General features: G+C 29.0%; 1 protein-coding gene and 1 long non-coding RNA gene across 6 annotated transcripts in view; one reads left to right on the top strand and one right to left on the bottom strand.

Annotated features, from left to right (window-relative positions):
- The window catches only part of LOC127283956 (zinc finger protein basonuclin-1-like), a 528,269-nt gene that overhangs the window by 290,174 nt on the left and 222,341 nt on the right, over nt 1-15,754 (top strand). The gene's annotated exons all lie outside the window — the stretch shown is intronic.
- LOC127283969 (uncharacterized) overlaps nt 1-15,754 on the bottom strand; it is a 113,419-nt gene that overhangs the window by 23,209 nt on the left and 74,456 nt on the right. For all 3 annotated transcript variants that reach the window (XR_007843412.1, XR_007843411.1, XR_007843413.1), the window contains one exon: nt 12,431-12,564. This is a non-coding gene — a long non-coding RNA (uncharacterized LOC127283969). The remainder of the gene's footprint in view (nt 1-12,430; nt 12,565-15,754) is intronic.

Genomic DNA, 15,754 nt, shown 5'->3' with positions numbered 1-15,754 from the left:
AAATATCTTGATAGAGTTGCAACTTACACAATACGTGCGCCTATTTTTGAAGGTAAAAGAAAATTTTAAAAGTAATTTTTAAGAAAATTTAAATAATTTTGAAGTTATGCTACTTAAAAATTTATTTTATTGCGATTTTTATTTATATAAATTTTCAAATTTAATGAATTATATGTTTTGCGCATAAAAATATTATTAAAAATAGATTTAGTTGATTTATTTAAAAAAATTAAAATCAATTTCAATTTATTTATATACTCAAATAGATGTAAATCATGGAATAACAAATTTTATTCCTTTTAATTTTATAAATTATATCTATGACACACAAATTAGATGATTGCATTTTTATTATTTCAGAATTCTTTTTAAAATTATATTTTCCTCTTAAAATAAGAGTATCCTCTTAAATAAAGAGGAATAATTTTACATAGAGGACAATCCTCTTAAACCTAGAGGACATCCTTTTGCAGCATATACTAGAGGAAAATATGCATTGAAATAAGAGGAATCCTCTTGAAACAAGAGGATTTTTTTTTCGATGTGTGGATCATTTTGAAAAATGATGTATAAAACGGTCTCATTTTTTGATACTCACAAAAGGTATCAATGTATATATGTTTAACATGGCCGACGGGTACTTACTCGTAATTTGATGAATTATTTAGACGATAACAGTGCACTTTTGGCTTTTCACATACAATGTTTATTGAAAATCACGTAGGAAATAAAAACAAATAATTTGTATAAAATAATTTAAAAGCGTAAATAAAACATTATAAGTAGTTAAAGCACGTTTCACTATCACTATCATTTAAAAAGGAAAAAATGCCATTTTGTAAGAAATTTACTAAACATAACAATTACGTTGAAAAAACGTAAACGTCAAAGAATGACAACATAGCTGCGTGGCTAGAGTACACAGCTCGCGTTCTAAGGGTCCTGGGTTCGATTCCCCATGCGTGAAAAATTTTTCAAAATTATTCTCAAGTGTTTTATAAACTATATATGCAATAATTAAAGTAGAGTATAAGTTAGGAGTAAAAAATTATAAAAAAAACTATAACATAACCTCAAAACTGAACAATGGTTTTTAATACAAAAACAAAACTGAAATAAAAATTATTTTCAAACAATTTAAAAAGATCTAGTTATACACTTTTTGGAAAAAAATTATGATGAGTTAAAATCTTTTTATTAAATAATAAATTTATTTTTAATTTTTTTGGCTTTTTTTCTACCATAAAAGTCAAAAATCACAATTTTTATCCAATTTTTATAAACAATAGCTTCTTTAACTCAGCGAAACATTCTCTACAGTCTTAAAATTTTTAATTATTAAAAATATTGTTAAAAAATTTTTAATTTATAATTTTTTAACAAAATATTTTTTACAATTAAAAAAAGTTTACAATTGTAGAGATTCTTCCACTTAAGTAAAATAAGCCATTATTTATAAAAATTGGATAAAAATTGTGTTCTTTGTCTGTTCTAAAAGAAAAAAGTCAAAAATTGAAAAAAAATGATTACTTAACAAAAGATTTTAAGTTAACATAATTTTTTCCAAAAAGTGTATTTCATAGAAAAAAACTAGGTTGCTAAGGTAACGGTTGCTAAGGTAACAGTTGATATGGAAACGGTTGCTACGGTAACGGTTGTTATGGTAACGCTTGATATGGTAACGCTTGCTATGGTAAGGCTTGTTATGGTGTCGCTGTTTATGGTAACGTTTGTTTAGGTAACAGTTTCTAAGGTAACGGTTGCTATGGTAACACTTGTTACGGTAACAGTTGATATTGAAACGGTTGCTAAGCTATGGTAACCATTTCGAGTGTACGGCGGTCGGATGGACGGGCATATGTTATATATGAAACATTAAATGATCAGAAAGGAAATAAAATTTAAAAATATCAAATTGATACCAAAAATATCAAATTAATATAAAAATTTGTATCAGTTTGAAATTTTCACTATATCAATTTGATATTTTTTTAAAATTAGTGTGTCAGTTTAATGTGTATATCTAAATACCAAAAATAAAATGAACTTTGAACGACATTTCGAGTCTTTGTTTTAGTAATCGCAAGCACATGTCACAAGTTCTTTGCGATTAATATGCGCGATGATTCTATATTATTTAAAACATATATAAGGAAAAACAAAATCGTATAAAAAATTTTCTGTCAGCAATTATAAATTTTTGAAAAAAAAACATATCGTCGCTTTTGCATCGTGTTAAATATATTTATTGCAATATCGCAAAATTAAATATATTTATGAGAAAATGATGACAACTCAAAGTGACGAGTACGTGTCCCCATTTTTTTTTTTTTTTTTTCTAAAGATTTTTACATTTCAATATATGAAATCTGAATATATGTATATACTATATCGAATGAATTACGTAAATCGAAGATGATACTGCCTGACTTGTCAATCAAAATGTTTCAAGATAAGATACATTTCTTTATAGCTCTTTGTATCCTTAGAATAATCATATCCATATTTTATGTATACTTAATCGATCACTTTTGCTACTGTTTAAGTGGACCCTGAATAATTCACAAAAATAATATAATTTTTCTATCGGATAACTTCACTTGATTTAAAAAATAGTGTATTAAGAATTAATTATTTAATTAAAACAATTAAGGGAATATTAAAATCGTTTTACATTTATGTTTGAAATGTTAATAGAAGAATAATAATATTTGTACCCAAAAAAAAAAAAATTTAATAGAAAATTTTTTTATGTTAATCTAATTGATTAATATATAGATTTAAAAAAAATGAAATAAGTGTCAATTATTGAACGTTGTTAATACAATAAAAAATGCGTATCTTTGTAAATAGCAATATAATGATATACAAGCCGTTGTTTTCGAATGATCAGTGATCTCAAAAAGAAAAAATATCGCCAGAGTTCATCGTTTAAGGTTATCAAAGAAGACAAAACTAACGGCATGTCATTTGTGTATTGCCATCGCGTCAACCGCGTGTCACATTTATCGTTTATGACTGGCCAATTAGTATTATCTTCATCTTTAAGAAAAGTATTGTACATTTAAATGTTTATTACTTATTTTGTATTTCGCGAACTTTTAATGATATACATGGAAAATGTAATTTACTTTTTCTTTTTTTGTACAAATTTATTTACTATTTGAAATATTTTATAAGCGTTAGAATAATTTTCATTCAGAACAAAATGAAATGTGGTGCTATTTTTTTTAACTTTATTTCACTTCATGTCACTTGATATATTTATTACATTTTTATTGCAATTAATATTTAGTTTACTTTAACTTTAGTTGATATTTAATTCACTTTAATTTTGTTTTCAATTCACTTATATTCATGTCACTACACATTTCACTTCATTTTTACTTCATTTTCACTGCACCTGTTATTCATTTCAATACACTTTCATTTCATTTTCAATTAATTTGATATTCATTTCACTTCAAGTTCACTTCGTTTTCAATTCACTTTATATTCACTTCAGTTCACTCTCACTTTATTTTTAATTCACTTTACTTCAGTTTCATTTTGTTTTCAATTTACTTATATTCATTTCACTACACATTCACTGAACCTGTTATTTATTTCAATACACTTTCATTTCATTTTCAATTAATTTGATATTCTTTTCACTTCAATTTCACTTCGTTTTCAATTCACTTCATATTCACTTCAGTTCACTCTCACATTATTTTTAATTCACTTCACTTCAGTTTCATTTTGTTTTCAATTTACTTATATTTATTTCATTACACTTTTACTTCATTTTCACTTCACTTTCACTGAACCTGTTTTTCATTCCAATACACTTTTATTTAATTTTCAATTCATTTCACATTGAGTTAAAAATAAAAATATAAGTTTTAATTCACTTGATATTCATTTCACTTCACTTTCACTTCATCATTTTACAATTAGCTTAAATATATAATGTAAATTTTTTTCTAAATAAACTCACTTTCACTACACTTTCACTTCATTTTCAAATTATTTAATTTTTTTTTTATTTCACTTCATATTTACTTTTTATTTTTTTAATCTCATTTTCATTTGATCTTCATCACTTTAATTTCACTTCACTTCCTTTTTGTTTTTAATTCACTTGATATTAACTTCATTTTAATTTAAAAACTTAAAAAAGTCTCATTTTCCTTTAATAAAAAATGAAATTCCTTTTTTACAAAATGTAAGGTGAATAAGTGAAAGGGAAGTTAAAATGAAGTGAAGTGAAAGTGATGTTAACATCATGTGAGTATTAAATAAAAACAAATTGAATTGAATGTATAGTGAATATAATGTGAAATTAAACTGAATGTGATTTGAAAATGAAATTTTGTTAATATCAATAAGTTTAAATGAAATGAATTGAATGTCCAGTGAATATGATGTGAAAAGTTTTTTTTCCAATCACTTGCTATTTACTTTATTTTAACATAAAATTCTGATTCTCCTTTAATAGAAAATGCAGCACCTTTCTTTTAAAAATGAAAGGTAAAGTGATTTGAAAATGAAGTGACATTAATATCAAGTGGAAATGAACTTAATTGAAAGTATAGTCAATATGATGAAAAATTAAAATGAAACTGAAGTGAAAGTGATTTAAAAATAAAGTGAGGCGATTGTGAAGTTAATATCAAATGAAAAGGAAGTGTAGTGAATGTGATGTAAAGTTAAAATGAAATTTATTTGAAAATAAAGTGAGATGAAAGTTATGTTAATATTAAGTGAATATCAATTGTAAATAAATTGAATTGAAACTGTAGTTAATATGATGTAAAGTGACGTGAAACTGACGTTAATATCAATCGAAGTGAGGTCATAGTGAAGTGAATATGATGTGAAGTTAAAATGAAAGTGATTTGAAAATGAAGTGCAAATAAAGTGAAAGTGATGTTAATTTCACGTGGAAATGAACTGAATTGAAAGTGTAGTGAATATATGAAATTAAAATGAAAGTGATTTGAAAATGGAGTGAGATGAAAGTGCTGTTAATATCAACCGAATTGAAACTGAGCTGATAGTGAAGTGTAGTCTCACAAGTAAAAAATGAACTAAAGTGAAAATAAACAAAGTAAAATTGATGTAAAAGTAAAATTAAAATATAGCACCTCTTATTAAAGAACATAAAAAATTTCCCATAAACATTTTTCAATCATTTAAACCAAAATTCTTTTTTCACCCACATATTTTGAAAAGTACATATACCACTTTCAAGTATTTTTTGCGGATACAAATCCACATCCACAATCTTATAAAAGTGAAGAAAAAAAAAATATTAAAGGTAAACTATTTTTGTCATTTCACTATCACGATTCCAGAGAGTCTCAAAAATACCCTATGTGAAGTATGAAAAAAAATTTATGTGAATGAACTAAAGATGGCGTTGCTTGTTCATATATATATATATATATATTTATACAGAACTCCTGCGTCTCAATAAACGCGAATAAGATAAAGATACTTTCCAAATTCAAAATACGAAAACTGCCTCCACAGATGTCTTGAGTGCTTGTCCAAGGTGCATACACATCTTCGTAAATTGCACCCACGCGATTCATACACCATCAGGAGATCAAAGAAGGTGCGGTAAGAGTCTCCACAGGACGCTGCGCGGACGTCGTCGTCTTTATTCCCGAAGGCGCGAAGCTTCGAACACCTTCACTGGTCCATCCCTCACCTTGCACGTTGGGCAACAACATTTTCTGAGAGTGTATATATATATACATATATATATATGTATCAGCTATATAACTATATATGATACGAAAGTATCGTATCGTACTTTGCGTCCCACGCGTCTCTGAATTAAAGCCTGCGCGGCTGGTTAGTCTTGATTTATCCCTGAACATTGGTCTTCCTTCTTCTTTTGTTTCGTCTCTCTCTCTCCCTGGTTCTCCCTTCATCTCTCTTTGGACTTGATTTCTTTTTTTTTTGTAATAATCCTATACACGGAAGATATATACTTGGGATTCTGTGGTCATCTCCTTCATATATAACAAATGTGCTGTTTTGAACCGGCACGTCATTCATCCAGGTCTTATGGGCTGTTTGATGAGGCAACATTAGTTTATATATGAAATGCCATATCGTAGAACCGGTAACAAACACTGTTGTGACTTGAACGAGGTGAAACTGAGGATCCGTCATATATATATATATGCGCGACGAGCAGCTTCTTCCACTATACAATCATCACGGTATTGTCAAGTCGAGATATTACCTTCTTTGACAAAGAATTATGGGTATCTCTCTCTCTTTCCTACCTTGTCATGCCTAAAGAATAGAATCAACGATTTTATATTTCTATCTATCTAATATGTCTATAGACAAATTTAAAATTAACTCCCCCATATAGTATGATCATTTCTGACAATATATTCTCTAACCTGTGGCTGTTTTTTTTTTATTTTCAAAATTACACGGGTACCATTGTCCAAGGACCGATTTGGTGTGGCGTTCAAATTACATCTGGACCCAGAGGGCATTAGATTCTAATAAGCGATGCGGTTCGAAAAGCATTTTCGATGATCGTATATATTAGAGACGCGACGCTTTATACAAAAGATGATTCTCTTCTTAATTATAGGTTTAACATGTTTTTTTGATAAATAGTTGTAGAAACTTTTTACCTATACGTTAAATATGTGAATCAAAACTTATATTTATTACTGTTTGTTATACTTTATAATAATATTTTGATTTTTTTTTCTGTTTCAGGTGAGTGTTAAATATTTATATGTCAATTTATATGTAAGTACAGATTTCATATATTGAGTGTAGGCAAGGTATAAAGCACCCAGAATCGAAATCGAAAATAGAGGACAGAGTACTGAGCTAATTACGCAGGCACACAAAAAAGTAAAATGTGGTTTGGCCGAGATACTACACTAGTCTATTTTCATGTATTTTTTCACGCTGAATCCGAATTTGAAGTCAGAATTATTAGATTGGCTTTTATTTTTGAGATAAATTCAAAAAACTGCTCAGAAAGTAAAATAAAATCAAAAAGTTAAAAACTCAAAATACTCAAAATCAGTTTTTTGGAATTATCTTCAAAATTTGAGCCAATCTGTCAATTCTGACTTCGAATTCGGATTCAGCGTGAAAAAATACATGAAAATAGACTAGTCTAGTGTCTCGGCAAAACAACTTTTTATTTTTTGTGTGCCTGTGTTATTGGACAATGGGAAAAATAGTTGCTCGTTTGACTTCAGTAGTTTTGCATGGTCAAGTTGCGCGCGCACCGGCGGGATATTTAACTTTTATATATTATCATATAGTGTATTAACATATTAAAATAAAAAAATTTTATTATCTCACAGTTAAAATATGAAAAACAATTTATACGTAGAATTACTTTTTAAATATAAAAAAAGATTTCTTTTTATTTTAAAGATATATATATACCGTCAACCGGAGCTATTCTAGTACAACCTAGTACAACAATATTAATAAATATTAGACGAAAATTCATTATCAAATATGTAAAAAAAACTCCTGTTCTTCGATTTTATATACAAATGATTTATTTTTGGGACGTATGATTATGTTCTCAAAATCATTAGTTAGAATTTTCATTTTACGGAATTTCATTTGTCATAATTATTTTTGAGCCGAATTTTTATTTGTTCTATAATTATAGCATTTTACAGAATTTTCATCAAAACGATTTTCTATATTATAGAATATTTATATAACCAAAAATTCACTTTACAGAATTTTTATTTTTTCGAATTTTTCTTTGTCAAAATTTTCATTTAACATAATAGGCATTTTAAAGAATTTTTATTGGGTAGAATTTCATTGAATAGAATTTTTTTCAGATAAATTTTCATTTGTTCGAATTTTTGTTTGATATAATTTCCATATAACCGATTTTTCATACTACTGAATTTTTACTTAACCGAAAAGTTATTTAACAGAATTTCTAATTGATAGAATTTTCATTTGTCCGAAATTGCAAATGGCCGAACAAACAATCGAATTCGGCGCGATTTTTAAAATCAATCAACCACAATTTTATAGATAATTTTTTGATTGGTTGATTTTAAAAATAACGCCAAAATCGATTGTTGTTTCGGCCATTTGCAATTTCGGACAAATGAAAATTCTAATAATTAGAAATTCTGTTAAATGATTTTTCGGTTAAGTAAAAATTCTATAGTATGAAAAATCAGTTATATTGAAATTGTATCAAATTAAAATTCGAAAAAATGAAAATTCATCTGAAAGAATAAAAATGAAAATTCTATGCAATGAAATTTTATCCAATAAAAATTCTTTAAAATGCCTATTATGTTAAAGGAAATTCGAGCAAATAAAATTTCTATGAAGTGAACATTAAAAAAAATTGACAAAAAACAAATAAAGAAATAAGAAACTTGTAAAAGTGACGTACCTAACCTATAACATTCGCTAAAAATTACAATTTGACATCACAATAAAAGTAATAATTTTGCTCACCAGTAATAAAATCACTTGTTATCCTCACAATTCACAGATTGTCTTTTTCGCACTGTCACTGATTATTACAAACTTTCGTAAACACAAATTGTTAATACTTTAATTTAAAACCGATCAGCAATCTAAATCTTGTATATGTTTACATAAAATGCTTCGCAATGATTCGTGCCGACACGAAATGTACCGAACGTGCAATTTACTGCTGAAGTCAGCGAGTTACTATTAAACTGTTGTAACTAGCACTACTTGAATTTAGTAGTTTTACATAGCAGTGACGTCACACGAAATGCTCCCCTTTCATCATTCGATTCACCCAGGTGATTTAAAAATACTGTCAGCCATGACACTTTACTATCCGAAGTTTCTTAGCTACTGCGCATGCGTAACTAGAAAGAGACAAACATTGGTTCTATTTTCTATCTCTTTTTATCCTACACAGACCCTTACGGCAAAATCTTTTGCTTACTTCATTTACATTATTTACAGATCTTTTTTTTTCAAAAACGGAATATTTTTGAGAATTTATCAACAAAATCAAATAATTGACTTTAAATTTTCACTCTCTAAAAAAGAAAAAGGAATTAAGTATATGTAAGAGCAGGAGAATCGAGTGTATTGACGCACACGCCCGGTAGCAATTTATTCCCATTAACTGATGTTGTCGGTGGTATTGAAACCTTGCCACCGTAATCTGCATTCATTTGAATAAATATCCGATCAGTAACTATATAATAATAAGCATATCCCAATCGCTACTGGTTTGTCATCTTAGCAATATTGTGATAAACTGTGTGTAAAAAAATTTATCTTCAAACCAGGTGGTAAATGCCTGGTCCGTAAACAACAAATTAGTATTAAATAGAGGTGTTTAACAGGAATTTTTTTTTTTTTTTTTTCTTTTGTCGAAATTTTTCGTCAACGTTAATATCATAAAATATATGCATTTCTGTTGCTATACATGAATACCACACTGGATGAACGCGGGGTCCAAACCAATTTGTGACTGACGAGGCGATTGGTAATAAGCAACAGGGACTCAAATTGCTTGAGTTTTTCTGCGGTCGTTCATTGGGTGTTGTCGTCGGTTCTTTCTTTCTCTGTTTTTTTTTATCCTCTCGCAGTACCTCCTGAGAATTGCATGTATATCATCATCTCATTCTAACGTGAAGAGAAGAAAGATCCGATCCCATTAACCGGGGCCCCCGGGTCCCCGCCTTCTCATATATATATGTGTGTGTCTCTCTGTTCATCGGAGAGGAAGCCTGATAGGCAGCTACGAGTCTCTTGTATTATAAACGCGCAGTCCTCCCGTGGACGTGTTGTAATTTTCTCGAGAGACAATAGATCCATATGTGCAAAAAATAAAAAAGACCAGAGGCCACAATATCAAAAAAAAAAATGGAACATTATTTTCAATACCTTAAAAAAAAAAATAATCACCCAAAAATTTATCCTTTTAGCTCAACAGTGATTATAGACAATAAAATCTTTTATAAATCATGATAAAACGCTAAAAATGAGATTTAGTGTGAAAAAAAGAAGAAAATGAAAAAGATTACCAATGATTCCTGGAAGCTAGGGGGTCTAATTGGTGTTGAGGACGAAGCGGGACCATAAACTGTCGCCTGCAATCAGAGGAGCGCGACTTTAGCCCGCGGCTGCTTTCTCGTAATACGAAGTCTTGAGTTTTATAAAGAAGAGAAAAGGGGGCTGTGCTACGAACATATATATATATACAACGGGCCAAGTTCCGTGTACGAATTTACATTTAAAAAATATAATGAAGCAGCGTGAAGCGACCACTATAGTCGTTCTTGGGAGATGACAGACGGTTTCGGACCCCCAACCTCTATCTTGAAAGCGCGCTTCGGCCAATATGAAACAAAGAGCGAGAGAGAAAAGAGACCCATCTTAAAAGAGCACCGGGACTTAATGACATCGGGGTCCGTGGACAGTGGTTTTCATTAGTGGTTCTTATGCAGGGCTGTTAGCGCCAATCGATCGATCTATACCACCATCAAGGAAAAAAAAAAAAACAACACAAGAAAGAAAAAAGAGACTCGGTCTCGCAAATCGATTTCTCGTCGTAAATCATTTCACCGAGGGCGTATCAGCGTGACCAACCTCCTCATATATATATATAGTTTTCGTGGAAGGAAAAACCTATACGCATTTATATATATAGCGAGATGAACAAAAGACCGTGAAACACGACGAGAATTGTCTCACAACTTTTTATTCTATCTCTTTTTTTTTTGCTTTGTCATTAATTAGTTATGAATTTGCCGATTATATATATATATGAGGCAAAATTTCTGAAGTGATACAATTTTTAAAATGAAGGTTTTCGAATTGGGATGAAATTTGCACGCAAACTTTAGTACGGCATTGAAAAAAAAATTTATTTGATTTAAATAATCGGTTATTTGACTATTATCAAATAAATATTTATTTGAAACAAATAATTTTTATTTGAATTAAATAAACTTTATTTGAATCAATAATTTCGATATTTGAAGGAAATATACTATTTAATTTACTCAATAATAATTATTTGATACAAATAAATATTTATTTGATAATAGTCAAGTAACTGATTATTTGAATCGAATATACATTTTTTTCAGTGTATGGCTATAACACTGTGTCCGACACGTGTTTTGTCCCACAAAAAAATTAAACATTTTCGGAAACTAGGACCAAAAAAAATACCCGCGTCTGGCCGTATTCGTAGTTCAAGTCGTTTGTGGTTTTTAGGGAAGAAAACAACCCCTAAATGAAAAGTGACGAGATATCTATCAAAAATTATTAATATTTTATTAAACTTGGTATATCTGAGGGTTTTCAGGGTCGCTGATTATGAATCTGATGTCAGATTTTCAAAATTTAAAATGGCGGATCTAATATGGCAGTCAAAATTTTAAAAAGTTACAGTGAAACCCACGTATATTGGACCCTGTTATTCAAGAAACCCGCTTACATCGCACCAATTTTGAGACCCTGTAAATTAAATTTTTCTCCTATATATCGGATTAGTTGTTTAAATTTAAATAAAAAAGTTTTAGCAAATTTATTATTCAGTATGTCTTACCGACTGATGGTAAAGAATTTTTTTTGGAAAATGCTAATATAAAAAATTACCGACATAGAAATCTACCTTACCGATTGGTAAGAAAACAGGTTTTTTTGGAAAATGCTAATATAAAAAATTACCGACACAGAAATCTACCTTACCGATTGATGGTAAAGAAATTTTTTTTGAAAAATTAAAGTATAAGAAATACCGACACAGAAATCTACCTTACATACTGATGGTAAAACAGTTTCGAAAAGGTTGATAAAATTAAAAAACATACTTTACCATCAGTTGGTAAGGTAGAATTCTGTGTCGGTAATTTTTATATTTTCATTTTTCAAAAAAAAATTACCATCAGCCCTCCACAGCACGGAAAATTTCCTAAAGATTTATTTGAAATATTCGAAATATTTAATTGCAAAGTTTAGTGAAAATTGTGTATAGATTTAAATGTCCGACCTAAATAAATGTATTGTGCGAAACTTTCCTGAACATTTATTTAATCGGGACATTTAAATCTTTACACAATTTTCACTAAACTTTTCAATTAAATATTTCGAACATTTTAAATAAATCTTTAGGAAAATTTCGGTGCTGTGGGGGTCGGTAAGGTAAATTTCTAGATCGGTAATTGTTTGTATTTTTATTTTTCCAAAATTTTTACTTATATTCAACGGAATCGCATAATTAGCATTCGATGTACGTGGGTTTGACTGTATTAATTTTTTATAAAACTTGGTATCTAGGGGTTTTTGGGTCACAAATATTAACATGGCAGATAGCTATTATTTTTCAGTTTTTTCAAAGGAACTTTTTTTTATTTAATTTTTTTTCTTAATATTAATAATACTATATATATTATTTACTTACAATTAACTGCAGAGGTTGAAACGGTTGAGACTGTCAAAATTAGGCCTTAGAAGAATTATTTTAAAAATTTCCACACCGCCGTTTTTTAACTTAATTCGTTTTCACTTTATCTCACTTTATTGTATCGATTCTCACTGTAATTAATAATAATATTACATTAGTAGAATTTAATTTCACAAAAGACGAAAAATAAATAACACGTGCAAATAGACAGTACAACCATTGAGTAAAATTGTTATAGAGAGCGAGAGAGAGAGGCACGCGCAGCTTGTTAATAAAGTTCACTCCTCAACCGCTGGCGCTAGTGTCTAATAGGAAAGTTCCCTTTTTGGCGCGAACTATTTAAACTTTATTGCATCAACTTCTAAAATAATTTATAGTTTTTTTTTGTTTACTGAATTTTGTCGCATTTAAGATTGTATTCTAATTAAATTATAATTAATAACAATTATAGTATAATTATTCGATTAAAATAAAAAAAAAAAAACATAACTTCATTAATAATTTTACAAAATTATTTATAAACAGAGAAGAATTATAATTCCTCGTTTGTAAACGAATTTTGTAAAATTATCCGTGAACTTATATATATGTATATATATACAATATTTACAGCGTGACCAATTATCGAATAATAATTACATGGGACACTCTGTCACGCTGTATAAAGAATCGCGCAGGTGTTTTTATAAAATAAACTCATTAAACTGAAAAACATTAAGAAAACTAATTTACAGGAAGTTGAGGACTTAATCATCATCTCTCAGTGATCAGTTTTCAAACCAGAAAATATGACATCATTTAAGTTGTGTACAACATTAGTTGCTGGCGTACACAAAAGTCAAAATTGTAAATGTTTTAAAAGAGCCTTGGTTATTTTTCTTCGCCTCCTATATATATATATATTTTTTCTTTCTTTCTCTCTTTTATCTCCGTCTCTTGGAACAGCTCCAATACCAAAAAATCTACCCGTCCATCCATCTCACCGGGCAAAGAGGCGTGCTCCCTAATTATTATAATTATTTCTGACCGCGGCCGTGCAGACCGTAATTAACACAGCCTCGCCAGGACATCTTGACAGATCCGAATTCTCCGTAATGATAAAAAATAGCTGACCATAGCGAAGAGAACGAGACCGATGGCACGCTCAATTACAAAAGAAACCTAAAGTCCATCGACATATATATATATATATATATATATACACGGGGCGTTATATCCATTAGGGTGAAGTTGTAATTCGCGACCAAGGGGTTCATTCCGCTTGATGAAAATTGACCGAAAGTTATATAGATATATACAGAGAAAATTCCCGTTATATTGCCGTTATTCCAAATCACTGTTTCGCCATATAACCACAGAAGTAACTAGATCCAATTTGTATACATATATATACTCTTTTTTTTTCTTGAATCTGCCGCCTTGATTATTATATTGATTTGCATTTTTGAATTCATCATTTTCAAATTGGATCGATTTGAAAATAAGTTGCCGCGCACGCACAAACAAGGCGTCCAATTTCAATTTGAAATTGCCCCTGATCATCAGAAGAACATCGCGAGTAATTGCCTCTGCTTCTTATTTATAAAGCCCAGGACTCAAATAACGAAACGGAAGCCATTAAGGAATTTATTCCAAATGATCATTCATTTAATTTCTTTTCAATTGAAGCAGACACAGAGAAAAAAAAACAATTTCTGAAAATATAAGAAAAAATATATACATATATATATAGGAAGTGATCGAAAATGATACCTTCCCAAAAAAATAACGCACTTAAAAATAAGACTAATATAACAGACGTCGATCGATATAATTAAATCACCGAGAGTTATTCCCGTCACGCGTCCACGCAATTATAATTAAGGATTTATTAGTAGCTATATGGTATCCGCCTCTTCCCCCCTTTTTTTGGTCTCAAGAACCACAGAAACGCCTCTTTTTTTGGATGCCCTCTATAACAACTATAACAGGGTGGTAAGACTTCTTAAGGACCAAGAGAGCATCTTTTCTTTCATCTACCCCCCTGTCCCCTCACCCCCTATGCGTTTCTATATTACCTCTGGCATCCCTCTGTCTTCATCTCCCAAGAAATCCCTCTCTCGCCCTCAACCTTGCTCGAGGGAGAACAAATTAAAAACTGTCCCAGTGGCCGTAAATAAAACGCGGCCGGCATTCCGCCCATCTCAATATGGGTACGATTTTTTTCTTTCTAAAAAACAAAAAGAAGCCTCTAGACACGCACCTTAAGTGTTCTCTATACCGGGTGTGTCACGACCCACAAAAAATTTTTTTTTTTTTTATAATTTTTATGCTTTTTGTTTTTTTTTGTAGTATTCTTTTAGTATCCTCTCTATACTCACCATTTCAAAACTGTTTAGTAAAGACAAGAAACGTTTTCTGAATAACTCTATATATGGATCTTGAGAAGGGTTTATTATATTCTTATAATTAAAAAAAAAAAATTATTTTCTTGAGAGAAAGTATTATATTAAGCTATATATACAATTCAAAACGAAAAGTTTATATAAATTATATTATTTACAGTAGTAATAAATAACCTAATAATGAGTTTTGAATTTGGCGCGAAAAAAAGTAAAAGGTTGTGACATTCTATACCCAGGTGGCGCTTAGTGTATGTTCCAAAACTTTCAAGTTTCACGTCTATTTGCATAATTGTCTAATGCTTCTTGAAAGGTACAGTTATTCTGTTTTGCTACTTACTAAAGATTATTATTATTATTATTATTATTATTATTATTATTATTATAATCAGAATTAATAGAAAAATAATAATTAATATAATTAAATTACTTCGGAACTATTTGGTAAAATTTTAAATAACATTGTCAATGAAAATATGTTTAGAAATTCTTGTATTTGCATTACCGCAGGATTAAATAAAACATCAAAATAATAATTGTATGATGACTGATAGAAAGAGTTGCGCATAAAATATGCGCAAAAGTTACCTATGGAAATTTACTGACACGTTACACCTAACATCGGTCTGAGAAACTTCTGCATTTGACATTTTGTATTTTTGATTTGACAATCATACTTTGAAGGTTAATAATAATAATAATAATAATAATAATAATAATAATAATAATAATAATAATAATTTTAGTGGTAATAAATATAATAATATAGTAACAGTAATGATAACAATAGTAATTGTAATGATAAAAATAATAATAATTATTATTTAACATTATTGTTTTTACTATTATAATTATAATTATAGCAATAATGCCGACAATAATATTAGTGGTAATAAATATAATAATAATAATTATAATAATAATAGTTGTTATTATTATT

This window comes from Leptopilina boulardi, unplaced genomic scaffold (assembly GCF_019393585.1).
Source record: "Leptopilina boulardi isolate dan_hultmark-lab unplaced genomic scaffold, ZJU_Lbou_2.1 LbouV2_316, whole genome shotgun sequence".
Classification (NCBI taxonomy): domain Eukaryota; kingdom Metazoa; phylum Arthropoda; class Insecta; order Hymenoptera; family Figitidae; genus Leptopilina; species Leptopilina boulardi.
The sequence above is the reverse complement of the archived record's forward strand: the minus strand, read 5'-3'. Positions and strand labels throughout refer to the sequence as shown.